Genomic DNA, 21,355 nt, shown 5'->3' on the forward strand with positions numbered 1-21,355 from the left:
TATAAACTTTACATATTTATATATATGACTGCGGGCTTCTATATGTAGCCTTTTTGTGGACCCTACAAATGTCAGGGTTGGTTCTGGCTCCCCATTTAATACCGTTTAATACAGAACCAAGTTGAATCAGCTTGGCTTGGTTTGGAAGGCCTTTTAATATTGATTCCTCTCTAATCTTAGCTCCCACTGCTGTTCTGCAGGAATCTTCCATCAACCAAACTGGTCGACCCATAGCCAGTCTCTGCTCACATTCTTTCCTCTCTGCTCGGTGCACACTATTGTTCTCTAAAAGGCCTCCACTTCTGTCCTGCATTTGTATAGGCCACACTACTGTTTTAAGACCCAGCCTCATAGTCACATGTCAGATTCCACTGGCCTCTTCTAAAGGCTCTTGTCTGAGCCACTTACTGGCATTCAAAGTGTGCAATTACGTGTGGCCATTTTTTCTTATAATGGACAAGGAATGGCTATAAGATTAAGGAAACATCAATACATAATCATTTTCGGACCAAAAAAGGGGACCACCCCCCTCTTCTGCACCCCCCCCCCCAAAGTCAGAGGGGTAGCTAGGGAATGAGAAGAATGTAGTTAGGCAGGGACCCAAGGAGGAGATAGCCAGCATTGTCAAAAGCTGCAGAGAGCTCCGGCGGGAAAGATGCCCAAAAATAGAATATTTGCCCATTAGAAAAGAGGTCTTTTGTGACCATTGAGAGAAGAATGTGTGGGTGAAACCAACATTGTAGTGGGAAAAATAAGAGATGAGAAAGTGGAGACAGCAAATATACTTCAGTGTCTCTCAAGAAAATGGGACTCGTCGAAAAGATAGAGTAGCTTTAACAGGGTGGAAGAAGTAGGGTTGGTTTTGTTCTGTTCAAAGGTTGGAGGAGACTGTATTTGTAGGAGAAAAGAGCCAGATTAGAAGGAAAATTGATAATGGGGAAAGAAAGGATAGATGATTCAACAAAATCTGGGAATGGCTGAGATCCAGTGCACAGGTGTAGGGGTTAACCTTGATGAGGAGAAAGCTCGATTCTTCCTGTGGGTAAGAGAAGGAAGGAGGGAAGACGAATGAAGGCTACAGGATAGGCTAATAATGGAGTGATTGGACTTACTGGTGAAGAGATTGGCTGTCATTGCAGAGAATAGGCTAAGGAAGTCCGAATTTTCTAGGGTGGGTCCAGATATCAAATATTCAAATATCACATTCTTTATTCCTTTCTTTTACTTTTGTTCAGTGTCCTGCATGTACCAGACACTGGGGTCTACAGTGATGCGACTTTTCATGCAATTTTGTAATTTGTTATACTGGGACTCAAGTGAGATTTACTTTTTACTCTCCTAGAAGGCTTGAAGTAGAAATAAATGCACGAATCAGAAGGGTCCTTTGTCAGACCAGATGTCCCGACTTGGGGTTTGGAAAACACTGGCATCTCAACAATGGTGCCCTGTTTGAGGCGGAGAGGGAAGAGAGGAGAGATAGGGGGAAGGTTTACACCGGGGTAACCCCAGGAGAGTGCGCCTTCAGCCAGGGAGGTGCGAATCTTCTGTGTACTTCGGGCCGCGTGTAACCAAGGGTAACGACGCCTCAGCCTACACCAGTGTGAAGACCCGTTTCTTCCCTGAACCAGGTGTATCTACGGAGGCTGAGCAGGACCAGACAGACACATACCCAGCCTCGCCAACCCAGATACCTTGCCGCGATTCGCCACGGCCTCTATTTAAGGTTACTGCTCCTTTTGCCCCTAGTTAATTGGGAGGGGCGGGGGAGGGGAGAAGCGGTGGGCGGGACGAATCCCTTTTCTATTCTGCAACTGGTCGCAATGGGCTCCGAGTCCCGCCTCCTGCACCGCCGCCGACAGGCTCTGCGGGCTGTCACTCGAGCCGCCGCGGCCGCCCCTCGCCGTGGCTGGGATCTCGCGGGAAGAGCGGCGGGCACGGCTGTAGCTTGGTCTCCCGGCTGCGCGCGAAGCGGGAGGGTTCTCCTCACACAAGCGCTTCCTCGCGGAGAGGTTGGAGCTGCGGCAGTCGCAGGCCTGGGCCGCCCCTTCCCTGCCGCCGCCTTCTTTTTCCTCAGGGCTCCTCGGTCCGCTCGCCCTCCGGCGCTCCCAGGTAAGGAAGCCCGGAGCGCGTCTCGGCTGCGAAGCGGTCGTGGCGCGGGGACTCTGAGCAACCGGGGTGGGCTGGCTCCCGACGGGGGCGGCTCCGCGGGCTGTTCGGCGCTGCCGGGTGGGCGCGAGGCTTAGCGGGGCTCGAGAGTGCGGGGGGCACGAGGCGGCGGGGTGGGACCCGAGTGCGGGCGCCCAAGGGTGATGTGGCGGGTCCCGGGGCTCCTGAGGCGATGGGGCGGTTTATGGGGGGCTTCTTGAGGCTCTTCCAGCTTGGCCTGGGGGGTGGGTGGTGGCGCACAGGGTCCCACTTCGGGGTCAAGGGAGATTTGCCAGGGTCTTGGGGTTCCTCGAGGTGTCGTAGCGGGGTTTCACAACAAGGGGTCCTCATACCGCTGTCGCAGGCTCTTTGGAGGCAGAGAATTTAGCAGTTCCTAAGTCTCTGAAGGGGCAGATTATTGGGGTCTTGGGGGTCCTTTGAGCGGGAGCGTTTCACATCCGTGGGTGACAAAGCAGCGTATTAGGGTTCCGGGGAGGGGGCTCTGTTTATCCGGGTCTCGGGGCGAGAGGGCGATGTGGTCTGGGTCCTGCAGGGGCCGGGCCGCCTTGGTGGGCTGCTGGGGGCGGAAGGGTGTTACGGCTGAGACCGGCGTCTCCCCTGGGGTTTCTGCTTTGCCCAGAGGGGGGCGGTAACTTGACATGGTCTCCGGTCTTTAAAGGGGTGACAGGGCGAGTTAGCGGGTCTCCGGGAGATCTCGAATGGAGGGCGCGGCTCAGCAGGCACTACTAGGTCGGCTCGGGGTAGGAGGGGGGGGTGTCTAGGGGCATCCATCCGGAGCCAGCCCAGTAGACAGTCTGTGGCTGGTCGGCATCCTGGAACAGGTCTCTTTCTCCGTGAGATTGATTTGGTGCTCAGTGGGAGGACTGATCGCGTTGTTTCTTAGTTGGAGAAATCGTGGGTTTGTTCTGCAGTTTTCTGTTCCCTGCCCCGGGCTCCCTGTGGGGGCGTGCTGGTCTCGCTGCTCTGGGAACGAGAGAGTGGCCGCACCTTAGGTTCTCTAGGGGGCGAGTCTCCTAAGGTTGGGCGTGCCAGCCGCTGAAGAAAGGGAAGGCTGTGTGGTTTTGGCTTCTCTTTCCTAGATAGTCGGCTTATGCTGATCCTGCATTATTAGATCTGTCCTGAAGTCGTGCCTGAGTGGTAGGCAGTCGAGTAGGAATGGGAGGTGTGTTCTGGGTTCCCTCTGTCCTTTGAAAAACGTTCGTGCAGAGGGGTAACTTGAAGTTGAGTCTCCAAATAATGTATTGGAATATGAAGTCCCAGAGCTAGAACTCTGCAGAAGCCTCATTTGAGACCTCTAAGGATGGCTAACAGCTCTTTTAGAGAATCCTGCAAAACAGTTTTATTGTTAAGGTTGAGTTAATCTTGTCTCTAATGCAGAGTTCTTGGTAACTAGCCCAGACTCTGGTGAAATTCAAGTAAAATGACCTATGTGTATGTGTATATGGTTTAAAAAAATAAATAAATGTATGGCTTGGGAAGTCTGCATTTGCTTGACAGTTCTTCAGGTTAGATAGCAACTTCATCACAGAGGCCTGTAAATGAAGTCTGATGTGACAGGGGGTTGAGCCCATATTAACAGTAATTCTGTCATTTTGGGTAAACAGACAAATTTGATTATGCCAAAGCAAAGAATTTTGCCTGCCTTAGTCTTTTTCTTAGTAATAGTTTTTTAAGATTGAGATTTCTTTTTATTTTAGAATCAAAAAGATTAGGAATAATGTACCTAATCCTTGAGTATTGCAGTCATTTAAAAAAAGGGAGGGATCCCACATAGCAATATTTAACCCATTGAGGAGCCTAAGCTTTTTGTTTTGTTTTCATCTTTGCCAGATTGACTTTTATAGCTATCAAAATTGATCAATTGAGCAGATACTCGGTTGGAACTACAGCCAGAAAACCTGAAACAGACCTTTGTTCTCCTCATTATTTTTGGAAGATGAATAATTAAGCAAATTTCAGTAACTTTTTAAAGCAGCTTATATGATTTCTAAGTAAACATACTGAGCAGTCAAGAAATATTTGATTAGGAGGTATCACAGCACTGGAGGTACAGTGATTCCAGCTCACGTATAACCTATATTGAGAGAAAAAAAATAAAATGAATATATAAAATAATTGACATACTGATAATGAAGAAACAGGTACTTGGGGTTCAGCTCACTTTTTAAAAAAATAACCCTTGAATAATAATATAATCGATGCCTGTTGTAATAACAAGAAACCAAATAAGGTAATGATCTGCCTTCTGAATTATTAAAGACTGAATTATGATCAGTACAGTGTGGATGTTAATTATATGTTGACTCTGAGCAGTAGCACCTTTTGTTACATAAGCATTAAAAAGTCTGTAAGGATACATACACATCGAATTTACAAGTATTTGGGGGATTCTTTAAGAGAGGGTTATACAGGCGTGGAAGAGAGCTATTAATTTTAGGCTTTACTATTTGAACCTATTTCAATGAGTGGACATAAGTGCAAATTAGAGAAGTCTAAAATTTAAAACATTTTGGTAACTATGCAAATCTCTGAAATGTACAGTATTTATAAGGCATTTTGTGAGTGTTGCTAGTTCACTGTGTGTAGTGAAGGAAAAAGTGTATTTCAAGAATCTGATAATTATAGGGGGTGGGGAGCACAACAGAATAAGAATACTGAGACCTAAGTAAAATGTTAAAACATGTTAAAGATGTTGGATATTTAAGTATAAAGATAAATTAATTCAAGACCTTTCTTTTTTCAAATTTAATTATTTCCAAGTTTGAGAAGGGAAGTTTTTCAACTCCTTAGAAATACCTTGTGTCTCTGTGTTGGGGGTAGAGGTGTTCTTATTGGTGCACAGACTTCAGGAAGAGATTTCTTTTTGTCAAATGTATGGGTACATCTACTAGATTTGTTTTTCTTCTGAGGCATATGAAACATAATAATTTTATGGTTATTACTATAATTTAGTATTAGTTTTTATATTTCATTATTGTTATACTGAAAATGGGACTACCAGAATGGCTCTTGGATTGTCATTCAAAATTCTAGAATTAGAAACATGATGTACTAAAGCAATTTCTAGAAAGGAAATCATAAGGCATGGATCCCAGTCTTCACTGTCCTACTAACATATAACCAGGGTAATTTTTTAGACTCTTAGGGCCTCGGTTTCCATATATACAAAATTAAAGAGAAGTCCCTGTTAGTAATCAGTATAAGCTCCAATTCCAAGGATGCTATCGCATTGATTTTGATGTTGCATGTCAGCAGTGTTACATCTACAAAAAGGGATAGATGTCTGAAGAGTAGCTGGTTCTCAGGATACAACTAGTTCCATGTAATTTTCATTTATGATATGTAATTTTAGAAACCTCTTCCTTTTTAAGATACATAGGAAATATTTAATTCCAGAATATACAATCAAAGGTAAATGATTTTCTTTTGATAATTTAGCTTTATTTGTTAAAGCATTATTATTTTTATTTCCGATTTCTGGTTGAGTATCTATGTGATGATGTAATGTCCTTATTTAACTTGGAATTGTAGAATCAGGTTTGTAGTGGTTGACCCCCTTTAATCCATCTTTTACACTCCTGCCAAGGTGACTTTTCTAAAATGCAAATCTATTCAAAGCTTCTTTCTTAAAATCCATACTTCTTGTTTACCTACAGTACATATTTAGTTTTTAAAAAATTGAGTAAATTTTTAATTTATAAAATAATATTTTATAAAATTTATTAAAAAGATCAATATTTTATAAATAAAAATTATTTTATATAATAATTATATAATTTATTTTTTTATATAATAATTTATTTTTAGGTGTTCTTCATATAAATAATTATTTATTTGACAGAGATCACGAGTAGGCAGAGAGAGGAGGGGAAGCATGCTCCCTGCTGAGCAGAGAGTCCAACGTGGGGCTCGATCCCAGGACCCTGAGATCGTGACCTGAGCCGAAGGCAGAGGCTTAACCCTCTGAGCCACCCAGGCGCCCCGGGCTTTCTTTAATAAAATAAGATACTTTGCCCTTATACCTACGACCACAAGCTGATATTAGATCTGTAGTTCTTATTCTCATATTTAAAAAGTAAGACTCCCGGTACTATAGGAGTTAAGGGTTGCTCCATTATACTTGCAGATTTTGAGGCAACCACTAATTCCTGTAACTAAAATATAAGAGAGTTATAAACTAATTTGGGTATTTCAGATCTTGGATATCAGTGATTGGTAGATTTTTTACCTTGGCTGCTTTTTGTATGGGACATGATTGTTGCCAACGTTTGTGTGTCTTTAGATTGTTTATTGGCTGAAGATTTATTAACTTGCTCAGGATCGTTATCTACTAAGCAACAGGCTATAACTAGATTCAGGTCTGTTGTACTCCTGGTTCTATGCTTTTCCAAATACTCTACAGTGCTTTCTGAATATGACGCCTTACTCAGTGTATTAAAATTATTATTATTTTTTTGATATTTTATTTATTTGACACAGAGAGAGACACAGTGAGAGAGGGAACACAAGCAGGGGGAGTGGGAGAGGGAGAAGCAAGCTTCCCACTGAGCAGGGAGCCGGATGCAGGACTCAGGATCCTGGGTTCATGACCTGAGGTGAAGGCAGATGCTTAAAGACTGAGCCACCCAGGTGTCCCCAGTGTATTAAAATTATTAATAGAGATTTTATTCATTTTACAAATTGAAGAAGCTAGGTTGTAATGTTTATTCATTCAGTTTTTTCAAAAAAAGCTAGAGAAGGGCGCCTGGGTGGCTCAGTGGGTTAAGCCGCTGCCTTTGGCTCAGGTCATGATCTCAGGATCCTGGGATCGAGTGCGGCATCGGGAATCTCTGCTCAGCAGGGAGCCTGCTTCTCTCTCTCTCTGCCTGCCTCTCTGTCTACTGTGAACTCTCTCTGTCAAATAAATAAATAAAATCTTTAAAAAAAAAAAAGCTAGAGAATTTGAGATTGTTTGGACGTTAGAGATCATTTAATCCAACTTCATTTTAGCATGTGAGGGAACTCACGCATGCAAGATTGAATGACTTGCTCAAGGTCATGTAGCTAATTGGTTAAGATTTTCTTTGTTTTTTTTTTTTTTTTTTTAATTTTATTTATTTATTTGACAGAGAGAAATCACAAGTAGATGGAGAGGCAGGCAGAGAGAGAGAGAGAGGGAAGCAGACTCCCTGCTGAGCAGAGAGCCCGATGCGGGACTCGATCCCAGGACCCTGAGATCATGACCTGAGCCGAAGGCAGCGGCTTAACCCACTGAGCCACCCAGGCGCCCCAAGATTTTCTTTGTTAAGTTAGTTATACACATTGGTGTTACAAAAGCATTATTTGAAAGGAATACCAGGTGCCTAGTCCTGTCTCCTCCCTGTAACAGGAAAAAAAAAAAAAAAAAAAAGCCTGGAGTGGTTTTTAGAAAAGTGATGTTGAGGATCTCAGAGTCTTAAGGACATGGCTCAGAGAAAATCCAGACTTTGGATCATGACACATGGAGATGCCTCAGTGCCTTTACTCACATAGTTCCCTCATCTTGGTTTCTTCCCTTCCTCTTTTTCTTTTTAAAAATCTATCCACAGTTAACTAATCTTGTGCCTGATGAGATTATTAGTAACCACTTAAGTGCTATCCATAAGCCATCTAAGAGAGATAGAAAAAAGCATAAAAGCTAGTCACTATCCTGAAGAGGCTTGGTTTATTTGCGAGTGGGAGACAGTGCATATTTAATTGCAAGGTAGTATGTAAAGATGCCAGTAGCGGTGCAGCTGTAGGAACTCAAAAGATTAGATAAGGGTGGACTGAGCTAGTGGTTACAGAGGTTTCTGCGTAGAAAAGATTGGAAAAAAGAAATAATCTTTTTTTTTTTTTAAGATTTTATTTTTAAGTAATCTGTACCCCCAGAGTGAGGCTTGAACTCACAACCCCGAGATCAAGAATCAAATGCTCTAATGACTGAGCCAGCCAGGCATTCCGATTTAAGTTAATTTTTTTTTTTTTTTTAATAGAGAGAGAGAGAGAGCACGCATGAGAGGGTGGGGGAGAGGTGCAGATGGAGAGAGAGAATTTTAAGCCAGTTTCATGCTGGGCTTGGAGCCTGACACAGGACTCCGTCTCATGACCGAGATCTTGACATGGGCCAAATCATGAGTCTATATTTAACAGACCGAGCCACCCAGGTGCCCCTAAGTTAATCTTTAAATAAGGAGTTGGAGTAAAACTCTTAATTAAACACGTTGAAACCCTTGCTATTTTATTTTGTTTTGCACACTTCCCTGTGGTCACAGTGGCCTTCTCTCTGCTTCAGGAGACCTGGAACATGTTCTTCCACACATACATGTCTCCCTCCCTTACTTCCTTCAAGTCTTAATTAAAATATTACCCCTTCTGTGAGGCCTTTACTGGCCCCCTTGTTTAGAATCCTAGCAGCCCTTCTACACATACTCTTCCTATTTCTCTTCCCTGTTTTGTTTCTTTGTTTTGTTTTTTCGGCTATCCAATGTACTCTATATTGGCTTTCCATGCCTATTATAAGATCCATGAGGGCAGGGATTTTTACCATTTTATTTAGTCCTGTATACCTAGCACCCATACAGTACCTGTTACAAACTGGGTGCTCAAATTTTTGTTGCATAAGACAACTGAACTTTAAAGCAGGAATCTGAAAACTATTTAACATTTTCTCCTTCCTTTTTTCCTTTCTTCCTGTTTTCCTGACTGGCATAGAGGAATAGGAACTTTCTCTTCCATTTTCTAAAAAATATATGGGACTTCAAGAATATCCTACATGGTAAAGTGCAGAAATTATAAACAGCTCAGTGTATTTCTACATGTGTAAACATGTAGTCACCAATCAGATCAAGATATAGAACACTTCCTCATGTTCTCTCCTAGTCAGAATTTTCCCAAAGTAACCACTCTTTAGACTTTTATCACAGTAGATTAGTTTTATTCTTGCTGAATGTCATACAAATGGAATCACCCTGGTTTCCTCTGCTCAGCATTGTGTCTGTAAGATTCATCCATGTTTTAAGTTAACAGTAATTCATTCTTTTTTTATTGTAGTGTAGTATTCCATTGTGTGAGTACATATGTTTTTCTGTTCTGTTGATACATTTGGGCCATTTCTGGTTTTTAGCTCTTAGGAACAAAGCTACTGTGAACAACTTTGTGCCTGTCTGTTAGTGTGCATAAAGATTACTTTCTTTGGGTGCCTGGTGGCTCAGTCATTTGACTATCCAACTCTTGATTTTGGCTCAGGTCATGATCTCAGGGTCCCGGGACCAGCTGGGTAGGCCTCCTTGCTCAGCGGGGAGTCAGCTTGAGAATTCTCTATCCTCTACCTCTGCCGCTTCCCCTGCTCATGTTCTCTGTTTCTCTCTCTCTCTTAAATAAATAAATAAGTAAATAAATCTTAAAAACAAAACAAAAGATTAGGGCACTTGGGTAGCTCAGTCAGTTAAGCATCTTCCTTCAACTCAGGTCATGATCCCAGGGTCCTGGGATTGAGTTCTAGATCAGGCTCCTTTCTCAGCAGGGAGTCTCCTCCCTCTGCCCGCACCCGCTCCCCCCCCCCCACTTCTTTTCTGTGTCTCTCTCTCAAAAATAAATAAAATCTTCAAAAAGATTAATTTCTGGGGCACCTGGGTGGTTGAGTCTGTAAGCAACTGCCTTTGGCTAAGGTCACAACCCCAGAATGCTGAGATCAAGTCCGAGTCGGGCTCCCTGCTCAGTGGGAAGCTTGCTTCCCCCTCACCCACTCCCCCTGCTTGTGTTCCCTCTCTCACCATATATCTCTCGGTCAAATAAATAAAATCTTAAAAAAAAAGATTAATTTCTTGGCTAAATAACTAGAAGTTAACCTCATCTCCATATATATATATATAGAGAGAGAGAGAGAGAGGGATACACATAATTCTTAATACCACATAGTTTTTAAGCACATGCTAGATGATCATTAAATGGTTGAAGATAAATCAGTGACTAATTATGTACTGTGAGATTATCTCAAACTTATTAAAAATATTGGAGAACCTTTTTTTTTTTTTTTAAGATTTTATTTATTTATTTGAGAGAGTGAGAGCAAGTATAAGCAGGGGAGGGGCAGAAGCAAACTACCTGCAGAGCAGGGAGTGGAGCTCCAGGGCTTGATCCCAGTACCCTGGGGCAACAACCTGAGCCAAAGGCACACTCAGTTGATGAGTCTCCCAGGTGCCCCTGGAGAACTGTTTCTAAATCCATACTTTTTTCTTATGTCTGACGTTAAATATGGGTTCATCTAGGCTTTACACATTTCTCTTTCTTCTGGGATTGCCTTTTTTTTTTTAAAGCCATATTCCTTATTACTTGCTCTCCCTCCTCTAGAAAATGGGAGAAATATGTGCAGGAAAGAGAAAATTCAAATTAATTTCAAGATGTGAATTTCAGAACTGGTTGCTGTTTTTAATTTTTCAGTAAGTCTTTTTTTCCTGACATTTGGTACTACTGTACATTATATTTTTTCTAACGTTCTATACTCTTTTTGAAATCAGTTATACCAGTGCATTCATAACAGGTGGAAAAGCTGGGAGTCTTTTTTTTTTTTTGTCATGTGTTAGTGATGTTTTGGGGTATGTTAAGCAAAGCCTTTCTTTGATGGCCTTAAGTAATTCTAGAAATGGCTTTAGTTGGTGAAGCATGCAAATGAGAGCTACAATAATAGAAGAAATCTTGAGTAATATTTTTCTAATTCTGGGAAAGTTTACAGTTTTCTTTTGAAGTGATTTCTAAGCTAAGACTTGAAAGATGAGTAGGAAACAAGGTGGATCGGACACCTCAGAGGGAATGAGGTAAAAGAAGGTAGGTAGCCAACTACATTTGTAGGAGAGAGCAGGGCAGATTTGGGGATCTGCAGGCAATTTAGGAAGGCCGGAGCAGTGGTTTTCAAGCTGTAATGTGCATATGAATCTCCTAATAGGAGTAGGGCTTGTGAATTTGGGAGTTCTGACATGCTTTGGTGATGGGAATGTTGCTGGTTCAAGGATCACACTTTCTTGTAAACTACTGGGTTCAGATGTAGAAAGCAAGTGAGAAGGAAGGAGTGGGGAGTGAAAGCAAGGACCATCCATGAGTCTTAAAACCAACCGAAGGAATTTGGGCTTAAGGCATTGGCAACCCACTGAAGGGTGCCGAGAGTAATAGTGAACTTGTGATTTAAGTGGGCAGTGGTGGTAGAAATAACCTTTAAGGGTAGGCTTCGTCTACATTTGAAACATACAGATTAATGTCTGAGAAATGATAATTTACCTATTCATCAGTAACTATTTTTGTTCCCCAGGGGCAGACTCAATGTATTTAAAGGAAAAGTTTGGTTATATTTATGAACTAGATGTTATATGTTAGTTTCAGCAGTTCCTTCTTGCAGGGATAGTGTTTATCCTATTAAATATTATTATAATTTTATATTATAATTTATCTCATAATTACATTATTAACCCTCTTCAATGGGATTAAATTTTTGTCCATTTTTGTACCAATATAATAGTCTGAAGTTTTCCTTTTTTATTATTTTGATTTAAAAATGAGCTAGCTGGTAGTGCTTATTGTATTGTATGGTAGTGCTTACTGTATGGTAGGAATGATCTTGATCCATAGTATGAGTAACTTGGGTTACTCTTCATTGGTTTCCCTAAATGTTATTAATTAGAAGGTTTTTAGTATTTCAACTGTTTAAACATAGTATCAGTTTTACAATATTATAAACTCCAGAATAAAGGTATGTGTTTATGTTTTACATATTTATATTGTATTTTCCCCTGATTGTGTAAGTTCTAGGTACTCTTTTTTTTTTAAAGATTTGTATTTATTTATTTATTTGACAGATAGAGATCACAAGTAGGCAGAGAGGCAGGTGGAGAGAGAGAGGAGGAAGCAGGCTCCCTGCTGAGCAGAGAGCCCAACGTGGGGCTGGATCCCAGGACCCTGGGATCATGACCTGAGCGGAAGGCAGAAGCTAGGCGCCCGCTAGGTACTCTTTTAAAAACTTGGAGAAAGGTAAAATAAGCTCAGCCCAAATATAAGCATTACTGTCATTTTATGTCATTCTTCCTCCTCCCATGAATATATGAATATATTTATTTATTCATATGGATACTGTTTGTTGCCCCACCAAGGATTATATCCTGAGGACTTTTCTACTTTGTTAAAATTGTTTCAAAATCTAACTTTTAATAGTAGCACAGTTCTATTAAACGGATGTGTAGTGATTTAACCATTCTCATTTATTAAACATTTTTTTCCTCTGCTGCTAACATTGGAGAAAATCTTTGCATAAGTCATTCTCCATACCTGTTTTCTTAGGATGGGAATAAAAATGGTCAAAGGTAAGACCTTAAAAAAAAAATTAGGTATTGCCATACTGCTTTCTAGAAGGATCATGCCAATTTATATGCCAATATTCAGCTTTTCTAATTTGGTAAGCAAAAATTATCTTATTTTAATTTGTCTTTTTGATTGTAAGAGAAGTCAAACATTGTAAACTGTTTTTAAAACAATTACATGTTAAAATGTTTTAAATATATCTTTAAGAGAATCCTTTATACATTATATTGTAAGGTAAAATATTTTAACTGGAATTAATGTTTTCTTTTAATGGATAAATTAATTTTTTGAATAGTTTTTATAAAAACATAAAAAAACTCCAGGACCCAAACAGTTGCCTGAGAAGTAACCACTGTTAATCATTTTCTTATATATACTTTATATATACTTATATATACTTTCCAGAGTATGGTAGATCATGTATGTGTGTATGTGTGTATTTGTATGCCAAAATGTTAGATAAATTACAGGGAACATTCATTAAAATACTGTCTAGTTCAGATGTGGTATTGTGTACTAAATTGTGTACTAAAAATTAGAAAGGGTCTAAATATGATTAGTATCTGGCTACTAGCCCAGAAAGAAGAAAAGCAGGGTCTGGCAGGATTTGGCAGTAATTTTCTATAAGACAAGTGGCCTTAGCTCTTTTTATTATTGGATCGATTCTTTGACAATAGCACTTCTGTTTATAGTACCAGTTCTGTAGTTCTGTTCCAAAAAGGAAAGCCAAGTTTATTAAAATTAGACAGTTGATGCCTGAAAGAAACTCTTTAAAGTATGAAACCTATTTGGAGGCATTTAGGGGAAAGACACTTTATTCTTTTTTTTTTTTTTTAAGATTTTATTTATTTATTTGACAGACAGAGATCACAGGTAGGCAGAGAGGCAGGCAGAGAGAGAAAGCAGGCTCCCTGCTGAGCAGAGAGCCCGATGCAGGGCTCCATCCCAGGACCCTGGGATCATGACCCGAGCCGAAGGCAGAGGCTTTAACCCACCGAGCCACCCAGGTGCCCCACGACACTTTATTCTTAGGTATTTTAGGATTTTTCTGCTTGACATTTTTAGCAGAACTTTCATGACTTTGTTGTTTAACATTGAAAGTTTAAATAAAATAAAATAAAATTTAATTGTTTTCCTAAACTCTTTACCTATTTCAGAAACCAGTCATCCATGATATAAACATATTTTTAAAATGATTTCCATGCTAATGGTACTATTTAATAGTAATTGGTCTCATACATCAAAGATTTTGAACTTGACTTGAATGTTACTCCTAAGTAAGTGATTTGAGCAATAAGAGAGCTTTTAATTGGATTTTAGAGAGTTTTAATGCTTTAGGCATAAGGATACTTGCTTTGCAGATAGATTTTTTTTAAGGCTCTTGTTTCCAAAAATAAAATTTGGGGATGACTATTGTTTACTGAATACTAACTCTCTGTGTGACCCACATAAGTAGGGGTATTATGAACATTCCTATTTTCTAGAATTCATACCTTCTATTCCAGATTAATTATCAGGCTGTAAAGGCCGCTAAAGAATTTGTACCTAATAGTGGTTGGTAATATTTGAGGTATTTTAGGAATTAATTTATCAGAGGTGAGAGAGATCATCTTAATTTTTTTTAAAGATTATTTATTTATTTATTTGACAGAAATCACAAGTAGGCAGAGAGAGAGGAGGAAGCAGGCTCCCTGCTGAGCAGAGATCCTGATGCGGGGCTCCATCCCAGGACCCTGGGATCATGACCTGAGCTGAAGGCAGAGGCTTTAACCCACTGAGCCACCCATGTGCCCCGAGATCATCCTAATTTTTAAAAAACATTTAATTTTGAAAAACTTATGTACTGTATGTAAAAAAGTGTTTTAGCTACTGAAGTATAGACAATGTTGAAAAACAAGTAAAGACTGCAGAAAAAAAAAAAAAAACCTGATGAGCTAGGTGTCCTTCCTGAACAAATGCTCAGACTTTTTTTTTTTTTTTTTTAAGATTTTATTTATTTATTTGGCAGACAGAGATCACAAGTAGGCAGAGAGGCAGGCAGAGAGAGAGGAAGGGAAGCAGGCTCCCTGCCGAGCAGAGAGCCCAGTGTGGGGCTCAGTCCCAGTACCCTGAGATCATGACCTGAGCCAAAGGCAGAGACTTAACCTGCTGAGTCACCCAGGTGCTTCACAAATGCTCAGACTTTTTAACATGTTTGTTGTCGGTACTTAAAAAAGAAGGCGATGATCACTAGGAGCTAACATGGGTTCCCAGAGAGCAAGTAACATCGTACTGGCCTCATTTCTTTTCTTACAGGGTCGGTAACCTGGTAGGTACAACAGGAGATATTCTGGCTGTATTATATCTAGAATTACAGCTACATTTATTGGATTTTTAATTTTGTGCTGGGCACTGGGTTAAATGCTTTTACATAGATTGTCTCATTTAGTGCTGTTTTACAAATGAGGGAAGGGACCCCCAAGGTTATACAGATAGCATTTGACAGCCTTTTATGATATCTTTATAGACAACTTAGAGAAATGTAGTGTGAATAATTGCATAGATAGGTGGATATGTGATTGATTAATGGGCTGATGTTAAAATTAAACTGCAGTTCATTCTTAGTGGTGTCCCTCAAGGTGCTGTCTTCCTCCATGTTCCATTAAAATGTTTATCCGTTACAAACTGTGAGGGAGTGCTAGTATGTTTTGTGGCAGAATCAAGCTCTTCCCTCTGTCCTCCCCCTTTATTTTTAATAATTAGAAAGACAGACGATGTCTAAGAAAATATTTGTTGTAATAAGTTTATATTTGACACGTATGTATTTGCTAGGGACAAGCAAAGCCCTGTAATTGATTTTTTTTTTTTCTCTTTAATCTGCACAATTACAGTGTTGGAGATTTGGAGGGCTAACAGGTAGTTTGTTGTTGTTGTTGTTGTTAAGTAGGTATGTGCCTGGCTGGGTCTCCTTATTTGTCTGAAGTTGGTAAGTCATAGGTTTATTATAACTGCCCCAAAGGCTCTTACTCACTTAAATAATATTTTGAAGCAGGTTGTTTAAAACATAGTTGATTATCCTTTTCTACTCTGCATTTAGCTGACTGTTCTCAGTTCTGTTTGCTGCTTTTTGAGGAGGATGTTGGTAGTGTATTTAGAGGAAAGTAATGGGAATGAAGCAGTGTCTTGAGACAAATATTTGCAAAATAATTGAAATATTTGAGATTTTCAGCCTGGAAAAAAGACTTTAGTCGGGTATATGATAATACTTTTTTAATTGGGTAATTGAATGATCTTTAATATTCTTCCTGACTCAGATCTGTGGTTCTGTGAAAAGCATGAAGGAATGAGACATGGAAAAGGGACTAAAACATATCTTTTGTATCCCCAGAGGCCAGAACTAGGAACAATGAATGAAAATTAGAGGAAGGGAAATATTGGTACATAATGAAGATGTTTTTAACAATTGAAATAAAAAAGGAGTGGACATTTTCTCATTATGGTGCTAAAGTATGTACTGAATAGCATTTCATCAAGCTATTCTTATTCTCTAAGGACTTTTCCAACTCCTTTTTTTTTTTAAAAGATTTATTTTTAAGTAATCTCTACACTCAGCGTGGGGCTTGAACCTCCAACCCCGAGATCAAGATTAACACGCTCCTCTGACTGAACCAGCCAGGTGCCGCCAATCTTCCTTTATTTCTTTTGGTTATAATTTCCCATAGCAAAATTTTCTTGGGTATATTACTTACTCTCAGCACCTTAAGGTGTTATATAGTACTAAATGTTAGTAATAACATATTATTATGCTGGTAATAAATTTAAACAACAGCATTTTTCACTGCTAGATTGATAAAGATTTTAAAAGTTTGACAATATACAACAAAGACAAGGGTTTATAGAATCACTAACATCTAGGCAGGAATGTAAATTAGTGCAGTTTCTTTGGAGGACTTATTAAAATTTTAAGTGTTCATACATTCTGACTCAGTAATTTTATTTTATTTTTTTGTTTATTTGTTTTCTGACTCAGTGATTTTAAAGAACTTATCTTTGTTTATTAAGTGCCTGAAGTCCTAAGTAATTCTTAATACAGGTTAAATAAATTATTTACAGCCATATAGTGGGATGTCACACAGCTATAAAAGAAAGAGTAAAGGAGTACTTCTGCATGAGTTTATCTCTAACTTACTATTGAGTGAAAAAAAAAAGTTGCAGGACAGTATTTATTGTAAGCTGACATTACCGTAAAAAAGTAAGTTGTGAAAAAAAGTCAATTGTGTATATGTGGATGTATATGCAAATACAAATGCACACATTATTAGATACATTTATGCTTCTATATTCATAAGCCTCTCAGGAAGGATACACAAGAAAAGAAGTAATTGCTTCTGTAGAGCAATTAGGAGATTAGCAGTTAGGAGATTAGAAGTCTGAGATCTCATTAAGACTTTGGTTTGCCTGAGTACACTTTTATGCCACCCAGACACACACACACACACACACACACACACACACACAGGTGTGTGTGTGTGTATAGGTCAAGATTGTATTGTAAAAATTTTTTTTATTTTGAAGTCATTACAGAGTCATAGGAAGTTCCAAAGTTAGTATGGAAAGGTCCCACATACCCTTCTTCCAGTTTCTTAAGTAACTATAGTACAGTATCAAAACCAGGAAATTGGCATTGGTACAACCCACAGATCTTGTTCAGGTTTCGCCAGTTTTACATGTGCTCATTTGTGTGTGTATATAATTCTTTTAGGTTTTATCAGATGTGTAGATTAGTGTAATCAACATCACAACTGAGATACAGAACTGTTCTCTCACCAAAAAGATCCTTGTGCTATACCCATCCATCCATCCTCTAGTCCCATTCAGTTCCCTAACCTCTGGCAACCACTAATCTTTATGCCATTTTTGAGCTTTGTCATTTCCAGAAGATAAATAAATGGAATAAAAACATATGTAGCCTTTGAGACAGACTTTTTTTTTTTTACTTAGTGCAATTCCTTTGGAATTCATCCAAGTTGTTGCATGTATCAATAATTGCTTTTTATTGCTGGACAATATCCCATGGTATGGGTGTACCAGAGTTTGATTTTGTTTTGTTTTTTGTTAACATATAATGTATTATTGGTTTCAAAGGTACAGGTCTCTGTGTACCAGAGTTTTTTATATCTTCACTCATTGTTGGAGATTTGGGCAGCTTCCAGTTTTGACTATTACAAATAACAGCTGTTATCAACATTTGTGTGCAAGACATGAGATTTCATTTCTCTGGGAAAAATGTCTAGGAGTGTGAATTGCTGGATATTATGGTAAATGTATTTAAGAAAGTATATTTTAAGAGGCTGCCAAACCGTTTTCCAGAGTGGTATAACATTTTAGATTCCCATCATCATTGTATGAGAGGCCTAGTTTCTCTGTCTTCCTTGGCATTTGATATTGTCACTGTTTTTTACTTTAGGTGTTCTAATAGGTGTGTAGAAATATCTTTTTATGTGTGGTTTTTTTTTTTTTTTTTAAGATTTTTTTTTTTCAAAGATTTTATTTATTTATTTGAAAGAGAGAGACCACAAGCAGGCAGAGAGGCAGGTAGATAGAGAGTAGGGAAGCAGATTCCCCGCTGAGCAGAGAGCCTGATGCAGGACTCGATCCCAGGACCCTGAGATCACAACCTGAGCCGAAGGCAGAGGCTTAACCCACTGAGCCACCGAGGCACCTCTTTTTTAAGATTTTTCATTTATTTGAGAGAGAGCACAAGTGGGGCGAGAGGCAGAGGAAGAAACCGACTCCCTTCCGAGCAGAAAGTCCAATGTGGAGCTCAATCCTGGAACTCTGGTATCATGATCTGAATTGAAGGCAGCCACTTAACTGACTGAGCCACCCAGGGGCCCCCTCTCTTTATGGTTTTAATTTGCATTTCCTTGATGGCTAATGATGGTGAGCTTATTATTTTTGCCTTCTGTATTCTCTTTGGTGAAGTGTCTCATTTCTTTTCATTTAAAAATTTTTATTATTTTTTAAGATTTTATTTATTTGAGAGAGTGAGAAAGAGAGACCAAGAGAGCCCCTGAGCAGGGACAGAGGGAGGGGGAGAAGCTGACTCCCCTCCTGAGCAGGGAGCCTGTCACTGGGCTGGATTCCAGGACTCTGGGATCATGACCTGAGCTGAAGGCAGACATTCAACTGACTGAGCCACTCAGGCGCTTCTCTTCTCATTTTTTTAATTGCATTTTTTGTTTTACTATTGGATTTTGAGAGCTCTTTATCTGTTCTAGATCTGAGTCATTTGTCATAGAAGTGGTTTGCAAATCTGACTTGTCAAACTTATTGGCCTAAAGTTATTATGTTTTCCTATTATTCTTCTAATGGCTATAGATTTTATAATGCTGTCATTTCTTTCATTCCTGATATTGGTGTGTCTTCCTCTTTTCCCTTCTTCGTCTGGCTAGATGTTTAATAATTTTATTGCTCTTCTCAATGAACCAGCTTTTGGGTCCACTGAATTTTCTCTGTTCTTTCCATTTTCTGTTTTTTTTTAAATTTCAGCTTTGGTTTTTATTATTTCCTTTATTTGGCTTACTTTGGGTTTAGTTTATTCTTTTTCTGGTTTCTAAAAGGTAGAAACTTAGGATAATTAATTTGAGACCTTTTCCAAATATAAGCAATTACTACTATAAATTTCGCCTTAAGTACTTCTTTAGGAGAATCTCATAAATTCTGATGTATTGTGCTTTTCTTTTCATTTAGTTATTAACACCTTCTGATTTGCCTTCCCCCCTTTTTAAGCCCACGAATTATGTAGAAGTGTTTTCTTTAATTTCTAGATATTTGAGGATTTTTCTACGATCTGTTACTGGTTTCTGTCTTAATCACATTATGGGCAGAGAACATACTTTGTCTAACTTAAATCATTTTGGATTTGTTTAGCCTTGTTTTGTTTCCCAGAATATGGTCTCTCTTCATAGGTGTACTTTTTTAAAAAAATATTTTATTTATTTATTTGACACACAGAGAGAGAATACAAGCAGGCAGAGGCAGAGGGAGAAGCAGGCTCCTTGCTAAGCAAGGAGCCCTATGCGGGGCTCGATCCCAGGACCCAGGGATCATGATCTAAGGTAAAGGCAGATGCTTAACTGACCGAGCCACCCAGGCATCCCAAGTTCTGTGTAATTTTTTTTTGTTTTTTTTGAAGAGTGTATTTATTTGACAGAGATCACAAGTAGGCAGAGAGGCTGGCAGAGAGAGGGGGCGGGGAAGCAGGCTCCCCGCTGAGCAGAGAGCCGGACTCGGGCCTCTATCCTAGGACCCTGAGATCATGACCTGAGCCAAAGGCAGAGGCTTAACCCACTGAGCCACTTAGGTGCCCCACTTCTGTGTACTCTTGAGAGGCATGTGTATTCTGCGCTCAGGTAGAGTGTTTTAGAAATGTCAACCAGATCAAGTTGGTTGATAGTGTTGTTCAAATTTACTATCCTCCCTATTTTTCTTTTCTTTTCCTTTCCTTTTTTTTTTTTTTTAACCTATTTTGTTACACTCATTTTTGAAAGAGAAGTATTGGAAATTCTTACAGCAATTGTGAATTTGTCTGTTTCCCTATGTACTTCCTTTAGTTTTTGCTTAATGTATTTTGAAGCTCTGTTATTAGGGGTATAAACATTGAGTATTGTTAGGTCTTACTGATAAAATGACTTGTTCATCATTATGAGATGACTGTCTTTATTCCTAGTTACAGTCTTTGCTCTAAGAATCTCCTTTGTCTTATATTAATATAGCTACTCCAGTATTTTTTCATATATCTTTTTCCATCTTTTTATTTTTAACCTACTTGTGTCATCTTCTTTATTTATTCATTTATTTATTTAGATTTAGTTGTTTGAGAGAGAGAAAGAGCAAGTAGGGGGAAGTGGGGGAGGGAGGAGCCTCAAGCAAACTCCTTGCCAAGGGCAGAGCCCGATATAGGGCTCAATGCCATGAGAGATCATGACCTGAGCTGAAATCAAGAGTTGGATGCTTAACTGACTGAGCGACCCAGGTGCCCCGTGTCTTCATGTTTAAAGTGTTTCTTATGGGCAGCTTCTAGTTGGATCACGTTTTTTAATCCAGTTTGATAGTATCTTGTTTTTTTTTGTTTGTTTGTTTTTTAATATCTTGTCTTTTAAGTAGATTCTGTAGATCATATACAGGCATACTTTGGAAATAGTGTGAGTTTAGTACCAGACTGCTGCAGTAAAGTGAATATTGCAATAAAGTATGTCACATAAATTTTTTGCTTTCCCAGTGTGTACAAAAGTTATGTTTATACTATCATATATACTCTATTAAGTGTGCAATAGTATTATGTCTAAGAGAACACTGAACATAACTTAATTTAAAAATACTTGATTCCTAAAGTTGGTAACCATCTCATCTGAGCTTTCAGTGTTGTAATCATTCTTCACAGATCACCATAACATGGAGTAATAATAAAAAAGCTTGAAATACTGTGAGAATTACCAAAATGTTATAGGGACACATGAAGTGAGCTAATGCTGTTGGGAAAATGGCACTGATGGACTTGCTCAACAGTGTTGCCATAAACATTCAGTTTGTAAAAAACAATATCTGGCAAGTGCAATAAAGTGAAGCACAATAGGAGGTATGCCTGTGTGTCTGATGTGATTGTTGATGTTGTGTTTTGTGAATCTGTCATCTTGTTACTTGCATTTGTCCTGTGCTTTGTTCCTTCTTTTTTCTGTCTTCTTTTGGCTTAGTTGAGTATTTTCTATGATTCTGTTTTATCACATCAGTTGCCTTATTAGCTGTAACTGCGTGTTTGGTTATTTTAGTGGTTGCTTAGATTTACAGTATATAAATGTCTATA

General features: G+C 39.1%; 1 protein-coding gene across 2 annotated transcripts in view; it reads left to right on the forward strand.

The window, feature by feature from the left end:
* The first annotated feature begins 1,897 nt into the window (after window positions 1–1,897).
* GLCE (glucuronic acid epimerase) overlaps window positions 1,898–21,355 on the forward strand; it is a 114,475-nt gene continuing 95,017 nt past the window's right edge. For both annotated transcript variants that reach the window (XM_059180938.1, XM_059180939.1), the window contains exon 1: window positions 1,898–2,109. The gene's annotated coding sequence lies outside the window, so the exon portion shown is untranslated. The remainder of the gene's footprint in view (window positions 2,110–21,355) is intronic.

Source organism: Mustela lutreola, chromosome 7 (genome assembly GCF_030435805.1).
Source record: "Mustela lutreola isolate mMusLut2 chromosome 7, mMusLut2.pri, whole genome shotgun sequence".
Lineage (NCBI taxonomy): Eukaryota > Metazoa > Chordata > Mammalia > Carnivora > Mustelidae > Mustela > Mustela lutreola.